Source organism: Tupaia chinensis, unplaced genomic scaffold, assembly GCF_000334495.1.
Source record: "Tupaia chinensis unplaced genomic scaffold, TupChi_1.0 Scaffold143692_1, whole genome shotgun sequence".
Taxonomy (NCBI): Eukaryota; Metazoa; Chordata; class Mammalia; order Scandentia; family Tupaiidae; genus Tupaia; species Tupaia belangeri.
In genome coordinates, this window is record NW_006203540.1 from 78,073 (window position 1) to 87,491 (window position 9,419).

The 9,419-nt window shown below is 36.5% G+C and overlaps 2 pseudogenes; both read left to right on the top strand.

Moving 5' to 3' along the window:
• LOC102501802 (CDK2-associated and cullin domain-containing protein 1 pseudogene) overlaps nt 1-1,080 on the top strand; it is a 7,005-nt pseudogene extending 5,925 nt beyond the window's left edge.
• Nucleotides 1,081-1,594: 514 nt separating this feature from the next.
• Nucleotides 1,595-3,022, top strand: LOC102502225 (protein CEBPZOS-like; annotated as a pseudogene).
• Nucleotides 3,023-9,419: the final 6,397 nt, after the last annotated feature.

Genomic DNA, 9,419 nt, shown 5'->3' on the forward strand with positions numbered 1-9,419 from the left:
CATGGCCATCTCCCACAGAGGGTGATTTCTCACGTTCCGTGTCTTTTTTTTTTCTCTCTCTGGCAATCAAACATACTCTGTAGGAAAAATCCCTCTCTAAAAAAAAATTCTGGACAAAATTGGATAGTGTCATAGATGAACTTTTGATACTGAATCTGTATGACTATATCCCTATATCCTACGAATAGATATACAGCTGTGTGTATGAGTGTGTAAGCCAGCAGCACTGGAACAGATGTGTAGTGATCTGATTTAAAAGATTAATCTCGTAGAGGGACCAGTAGATAGTGTAATGGTTATGTTGCTGAGCTCCCATGTAGTTGACTGTGGTTCAAGTCCCAGACTCAGTGGCTTAAACTCACATAGAGCATGTGTTCATGCCTGCCCAAGATTCTGAGAAGAAACTGGAGGAGAAGGAATTTAGGCATGGCCATCCCACCTAAGGGTCACTTCTTGCTCTCTCTCTGTCTCTCTCTGTCTTTCCAGTTAGAGCACATGTCCTATAGCAAAAACCTCTCTTCCAAAAAAAAAAAAAGATTTATCACTTAGTATCTCAGAAGAGTTGCATGCCAGTTCTGCAGATCTCTATACTGAAAGACTTAATATAGCTCTTAGACAATACATGGCAGCATCACAGAGCATTGTGCCTCTTTTCCTATATACAAAAAGCTTTACATTGAAACCAGCTTAACAAAGACTTAAAAGGTGGCCTTATAAAGCTGTTCATGGAACATGTTGAGAAAAGCACAATTTACAGCAGAATGGCTTTACTTCTATAAGCCCAGACAACACCATCTCCGGTCACATCTTCTACTATGGCAAATATCATGAAGACCTGTATACTTTCAGAGCAGAATCAGTTCAGATGGCTCCAACTCTGTTTTCTAAATTTATCATGAGCATTTTCCCTCTGTCAGTAGAACATGGACTTTCTGAATATGCTGCTCAGGATTAGAAACTTCAAAGAGAACTTATTAGAATGATTTTACAGGAGGTGACAAGTCCCAGAAGAGAGCTGAGGGTGAGTTGGCTTGTAACAGTTCATCAGCATATGCAAGTTCCAGGGGGAACAGACAGTGAATGTACTAAATGTAATTTCCTTCTGAAAAAGAGGATGTACCATAGCTGCAGAGAGTGTACTCAGAACACAGTGGAGGCCTCAGACACTCAGGAACTCTCACAAAGCTATTTTTTTAAGAGGTTTTGATATAGGGCACATGTGCTTGCTAGAGAGACAGAAAGCATGAAATCGCCCCCCTCCCCAGGGTGGCCATCCCACAATCCCTTCTCCTCTATTCTCCTCTTGGGATTTTGGACACACACACACACACACACACACACACACACACACGCCTGGTGTGAGCCTCAAACTGCAGAGTCTGGGACTCAAACCATATTTGACTATGTGGGAGTCCAGTGATGTATTCATTATGCCAAACCATATTTGATATATGGGAATCCAGTGACATATTCATTATGCCATCTGCTGGTCCCCAAATGTGTTCATACAAGGGAACATTGGACATATTATTTTTTTGTTTAATTTTAAAAAACAAAGAACTGAAAATAGGAGGTTAAGACACTGAACTCTCAAATGGTCTACCGTGGTATAAATCCCAGACCTGGTGGCTTAAAAATGTTAAAAATCACACCAGGCATGTATGTACACATGCTCAAATTCCAGGAAAATGAAAGAGAATGGATTGTGTCATAGCTATCCCCCTTGGTGATGATTTTTTACTTTTCCTCTCACTGTCTTTCTGTCTTCCTCTCCAGCAAGTACATACTCCCTATGGCAAAAATCTTAAAAATTAAAAAAAATAAATAAAAAACACAGAAAATAAAACAAAACAGGGACAGGCAGTTGGCATGGTGAATAAGCAGCTGAATTCCCACATGGTCAACTTTGTCTTGATGCTCTGAACCAGTGGTTTTCTTTCTCACTTTTCCTCCCTTTCTCTTTCTTTCCTTCTCTGGTCAAATTAGAAAGCAATTCTCAAAAACAAAGAAAACAAAAAATTGCTACTAGACATGTGGATGATTTTGAAATGGTACAATTTTAATTAGTTTACCTACAAGTTCCAAGCATCTAGGAACATGATCATTGCTAAGTGATATCTAATAGACAAAATCAGCAGCTTTAAAAAATATAAATGCAGAAGGAGTGGCAACCTGGAAAGCTTGAACTTCAGGATGGTCCTGTAGATGGAAAAAATAACTAATTGTAAAATTAATAATTAATAATTAATGCAGTTTATTTCCAAGCCAACTGAGTGACCTAGGCCAGAGAAGAGGCATACATGCCTTTTCTCGGGGTGATCATGTACAGAGATTTCTTTTATTTGCTTTTGAGATTGACAGACAACATTTAGTGAAAAGATTTTCCATTGGTCTGGCCCAAAAAGGCGGGACATGTAGAAGGGGGGAGTTGTAGGTTATAGGTGGGTTCCACAATTTTAGGTCAGTAATTGGAAGGGAAGATCCCTGTCTTAGTTAAAGAAAGGCTTAATCTACATCTCAAGGAAAAGAGAAGTTCTGTGTCTTAGTTAAAGAAAAGGCTTAATCTACATCTCAAAGGTACTATGCCAGGAACAGGAGGTAGGAAGAATCCTGTTAATAGAAAATAAATGGTCTGTTAATGTTTGTGGTCATGACTTCCCCAGTCCCCTTTTGAAAAGATTTTGGAAAAAATAGGAAAAGTAGTCAGACTTCTGTCCACAGTCCACACTGTACAATCACTGACACAAAAGATCTTTAAAGAAATTTTAGTAGCTGCACTTGTGGGCATTTTTGGACCATATATGTTTTTGTTTGATAAAATGAACACAAGCCAAGACTTCAGGCAAACAATGAGTAAAAAATTCCCTTTCACGGATCTTATAACAAATCCAGTGAACAATCTGTAATGTATGGGATCAGAGAACAAGAGCAAGAAAAGTGGTTGAACAGCAAAAATAGAAGCAAGTCATTACTTTCAGCCTCCCATCTGAGCTGTTTGAGACTTTTGGGAGAAGAAAGATGAGCCTTTCACACTGCAGACTCTTGGAGGCCCCACAGCACATCCTGTGGCTCTGTTGTGGTTTGAGTTTCCCATCCACAGTGTGAATCAACCACTTGTTTCTTGCTTTTCCTCTGTATTTTTTGTTAAATATTGTTTTATTTATTTATTGTTATATATTAATATTTTATGAATAAAAAGCTAAGAAAAGGAAGAACTATTCTAATGATTTTTTTTCTCCCTGAACTCTACTAGAAATCAACTGCAGGTTCAGTATCCTGTATCAAAAATTCTTTGAACCAAGTTTCAGGTTTAAGATTTTTTTAAATTTTGACATATTTTTGGAGTTTGGAATTGTTTTTAGAGAGAGAATTTTTTCCTACAGGGTGCATGCACTCACTGGAGAGACCAAAAGAGACAGAGACAGAAATTAGCCCCAAAGGGGATTTGACCACACCATAATGTCTTCTCCTCCATTATCTTCTCCTGATTGTAAACATACACACACACACACACACACACACACACACACACACACAGCATGAGTTTCAATCTACAAGGTACAGGACTCAAACTACATTCACCCATGTAGGTGCTCAGCAATGTAAACATTAAGCCATCTTCTGGTCCTAAAGGTTCAAATATTAATTAATCTTGGGAAGTAACCCAAGTACAAGCTTGCATGATTCATATGATTTTTATATACACAGACTTAAAATAATTATTTAAGTTTTATTTATTTATTATTATTATTACTGTTTCTCAACCTGTGACAGAACAAGTGTGCCCACCAGAGAGAGGCCATTTCAAAACTTTAATAGAAACACCTAAATTTACTTGCATTGTCTTTCTTAGCCATAGCATTTATGTTGATTTTATTAAACGTGTATTGCATATTTTTATCCAATAAGTGGCCAACCTTGAAAAATAAAAAAGGATAAATTTATTTAAAAAATTAAGATCTGGCAACCACCAGTTAGCATAATGGCTATGTCACTGGACTCCCACGTAGTCGACCGCGGTTCGTGTCCCGGACCCAGTGGCTTAAAACTCACGCCGGGCGCGTGTGCGTGCGTGCCCAAGATCCCGAGAGGAGAATGGAGGAGAAGGGATTGCGGCGTGACCATCCCTCCTCAGGGGTGATTTCTCGCTTTCTGTCTCTATGTCTCTCTCTGTCTGTCTGGCGAGCGCACGCGCCCTATACCAAAATAAAAAAAAAAAAACTCTCCAAAAAAAAAAAAAAAAAAAAAAATAAGAATAATAAAAAAAAAAAAAACCAAACTTTGCTAACTTTTCTTAACAGGGTTTTGCTGTAGGGTACATGTGCTCTCTAGAAAGAAAAAGAGACAAAGATAGTGAAAGGAAAAGTGAGAAATCACCCCAGGGCAAATTTCCAAGCTGCAATCCCTCTCTATTCTCCTGATATCTTGAGAATGCACACATACATGCCTGGTGTGATTTTCAAACCACTGGCTCTGGGACTCATGATCAGTCAGTGGAAGTCTAGCTACATAACCACTATGCCATCTGCTGGTCCAATAAATAATATTTTATAAAAAAACATAATTAGGCTGGCAGGTGGAATAGTGGTTAAAGGGTGCTAGACTCCTACATGGCCGAACATGGTTTGAGTCCTGGACCTGGCAGCTTGATTTCTCACTTTCCCTCTCTCTCCCTCTCTCACTCTTGCTCTGTCTCTCTCTGATGAGATAAAAATAAAATCAATAAAGTTAAATAAAATAATTCTTTCTATAAAAAGGAAACAATTGCCACTATATATAAACTCTTAAATTATATTTACTTAAATGCAAACTTTCCAACAATTAGTACATAGTATTTTTTTTAAAGCTAATATACTAAAAGAACTGCTCAGATGAGAGTAGTACCTTCCTGTTTTTGGTCACCGATAAAGGTTTATCTTAGTAGAGAAATACCATAGTATATCAGGCAGATTGAAAATCAAAAGTTGACATGAAGGGTTTTGGAATATTTAAGGCAAAATGCAAATTTTATTTCAGAAGTTCTGTTCTTTGGACTGTGAAGAAACTGCATAAGCTTTTTTATACATAATAAAAATGTTTTGTTTATACTACTGAAAGTGAAAAGATTTTTCTTAAAAAAACTATAGTTTTGAGTATATAGACTTTTCATAATAGACAGAAAAAAAAGCAAAATGTTTATTTTTTATTTTTATCTATTTATTTTGAAGATCTTTGCCATAGAACAGGTATACTTGCTAGAGGGGGACTGAGAGAGGCAGTGAAAGGGAAACTGAGAACTCATCCCCCAGGGGGAATAGCCATGCCACAATTTCTTCTCCATTCTTCTCCTGGGATATGGAGAATGCATGCACGCATGCTTCGTATAATTTTCAAACTAATAGGTCCAGGACTTGACCCTCAATCATGTGGGAGTACAAGACCTTAATCACTACACAATCTGCTATCCCCTAATATGTTTATATTTAATTTAATTCTTTTAAGATTCATTTACTGGAGCTAGCAATTGGCATGGTGATAAAGGGCTCTGGACTCCCACATAGCTGACTGTGGTTTTGAGTTCCAGACTTCTTGGTGGCTTGCTTTTTCAATTTCTCTCTCTCTCTCTCTCTCTCTCTCTCTCTCTCCCTCTCTGATCAAATCCAAACAAATAAATTATATAATAAAAAATGTTAAATAAAACAATTCTTAAAAAAATTTACTTTATTTTATTATTTTTAAAAATTTGCTTTAGAACATGTGTGCTGATGAGAGAGAGATTGTGAGAAAACAAAAATGTGAGAAAGCAAATAACAAGGACTGGAACTCAAACCGTGTTTGGCCATGAGAGATCCAAGTGCCTTAACCACTATGCTTCCTGTTGGCCCCTAAAATATTTATTTTCACCATTTATTAAACTCATATGCTTAAGATATTTTCTAAAAGTACATTAACTAATAATATTGCTTTTATTTATTTTTATTTTTCCTGAGACAATAGTATTCAAACTCTTTGCATCTTTGACATCAATGTGTCTAGTAGTACCAGAGCCACTTTGAAGAAAGGTTTACTAAGGAACACACTGTAACATTTTTCTGGGTTTTCTTTGGAAGAGGGAGAGATTTCTGCTATAGGATATGTGCACTTGTCAGCGAGAGAAAGAGAGATCATACTGCAGGGGAAATGGCTATGCCACAATCCCTTCTCTATTTTCTTCTAATGGTTTTGGGCATGCATGTACACTCACCCAGTATGACTTTCAATTAACTGTGATAAGGACTCAAACTGTGGTAAGCCATATGGGAGTCCAGTGCCTTAACAACTATGCCGCCTGCTGCACACAATATTTACCTGTTTTTAGTGCAACATGTTTTAGTAAATTTATAGAGTTGTTCAACTATGACCAAAGTCCAATTTTAGAATATTTATATCACTCAGAAAAATCCCTGGTGGCACACTTTTCTCCCATTCTGCAAATTTACTTGTTTATGATTTGCTTTTTCTGACTATTTTGCATAAATGGAATGATAATGATGAAAGAAAGAAAAAGAGCATAAGAATCTGTTTCTCCCTTAAATTGCTTGATTTGTTCACTTTTGGACTCTGAAATTTTATTTATGATTTTCACACGTCAAGATATCTTTTGCTTTAAAATCAAGCAGATAATTACAATACAGTATTTTTTTAGCCATAACCAAAATAACCTTTTTGAAAGAGTTGGTTTTCGTTTAGCATTAGAAAGTTTTATTAAAGGAAGATAACTAGACTATTGCTAGAAATTTTTGTCCCATCCATTTACAATGTTTTTCTACTCTGTGTCTTGAACATTGTGCACTTTACAACTATATGAACATGTTTTCAAACTCACAATGCTTCCTAGAAGTTTATGGAATCCCAAGTAACACAGCAAAATGTGTGGCTATAACAGGATGCTAATTAAGTGGGAAAACAGAAGCATGTTATGCATTGGTTAGATGGTCCCTTGTCTCACTAAGGCCTATTTGTTATGATGTTGGGAACCAGCTCTTGTAGAGCATTTCTGTCCCCTCTGTCAGGGAACATGCACTCCCCAGCTATTGTAGTCTCAGCTACAGTACTCTGCATTTATTAAACATTTTTATTTTTCTATAGGATAAAGGTGTTTTTTCTTTTAAGTTTTTTTCTTCCATGAGAGACAGCACCCTCAAGAGTGTCTTGAGACCTTCATTCATTCTCACCTCAGCCAACTGTGGAGCACAGCACACATATGCTCAGTATACTCAAGTAGGCCTCCATTCCATCCCTTGAGCCTCAGAAATGTTTCCATGTACATATATTACCATCATTGTGCATTGTGTTTTACATTGTGCCACCATCTGTCCTCTCCATGGGAAATCTTAAACTCTTAGAAATAGTGGTGTTTTACTATTAAAATATTTTTAACATTTTTTATCTCTAGATTTTTGGCATAGGTCATGTGTGCTTACTGAAGAGCCATAGAAAGAGGGAAAATAAGAAATCATATCCAAGGGGGATGGCAGTCCTTTCTTCACTCTCGTCAGTATTCAGGGCACAAGTAGCCAGTGTGTTTTTCAAGTTGTCGGGTTTGGAACTCAAACCACAGAATCAGCTATGTGGGATCCTGCACATTAACCATTCTTTTACCTATTGGCCAAAATATTTATAATTTTGTTTAAATAGTTATGTCTGTATTGACAAAGATTCTCTGACTGACCATAATTTAGCCAGGCTTTTTAAACTTTACCAAGATCTTTTTGTGGACTTTTCTATGAATTCAAGGTAGGTGGGTTTGAGCAGACTCCCGCTTAGACCTAAGGTTACCTCACAGTGATGTGTAACACACTGACCAGCACCTTACTGCGTGGTGCTAAATTCACACTGGTCCATTATATATTCAGAGCTGAGTTCACTCTCTCACACACAGTCTCATTGTCCCAATTCCTGTACCTGTCTCCATGGTCTCTAATAAAATGTTATTAATTACTGTGCTTTACTAGGTAGGCATATTACATAGTTTTATCACTACATTACTACATTCAAAATTTTAAAAGAGAATTGTTTTGAGAGAATTTTCTCATCAGACATATGTGCTTGCCAGAGAGAGACAGAATTTGAGAAATCATCCCCCTGGGGAATGGCCATGCCACAGTTTCATTTCCAGTCTCCTCTCAGGATTTTTGGCATGCATAAAATGCACTCAGCATGAGTTTGAAGCCCCTGAATTCAAGACTCAAACTGGTTTGCCATATGCAAATCTAGTGCCTGAAGCAGTATGCCACCTGCTAGCCCTTGAAACTTAAAATCTGTATCTGTTGTTTAAAAATGGTCAGGATTTGCTGTTTTAAATAAAGCCTTGAATAAAAAATATTTATAGTTAAGGCACATAATGATGCTGTGTATGCTAAGTTGAGAGCTATCTAATATTTTTAAATATATTTTATACATTCAATTACTATACATCAGTTAGCTTGTAAAGTGAATTTTCCAACATGAATAGATTTCACACAAGTCCACTTGGGGATACTATACACATTATCAGCACAGATAATAATACATTTCTGTCTCATAAATTTTATAAACTATGCTTCATATGAGAGCTATTCAATATTTAAATTTATTTCTTTCAACTCTTACAGTTATATTATATTTTTCCTAACTTTTAAAATATTTTGCATTATATCTTGTTCATTTCCATTTATGGTTTTTGTTTATCACTGGGGAATTTATAATCCTTGATATTCACTTGAAGTTGACTAGTTTAATTCTGCTTTTTCAAAATTAAAATTGTTATATGTTATAGTGTCTTTGTAGTGGGTTTTTTTTTCTTTTTTTTTCTTTCTTTTACCTTTTTGCCATAGGGCACATATGCTTTCCAGAGAGAGAGAGAAGGAAGGTGAGAAACCACCCCCTGAAGGGAATGGCCATGCTGTAACCCCTTTTCCTCCATTCTCCTCTCAGAATTTTGGACACATATCTACATGCACCAGGAGTGATTTTTCAAGTCACAAGGCCCAGGACTGAAGCTGTCCCAAATCTGGGACTGGATCTGTCAGCCTTGTGAGATTCTAGTACCTTAAATATCATGCAACCTGATGGCCCTGTAATCCACTGTTATTACTAGATACATTCTAGCCACCACATATAAATAATACCTATAAGATGTGTGTGCCTGTCATTGCAGTTACAGAGGAAATAATTCTAAAATTTGAAAACATTTACAAAAAATACTGAATGGTCAAGGCAATGCTAAATAGACAAAGAAACATAACAAACAAAGCAAAGTTGAAGGAGCCTTTAAGTACACTTCAAAGCTATATGAACAAAAATAACATGGGAATTGCAAAAATATAACAGAAACAGACACAAAGCTCAAATTAACAGAAAAGAAAAAATAGAAATGATCACTTTTTATACTCAACTGATTTCTTTTTTTTTTTTTTTGG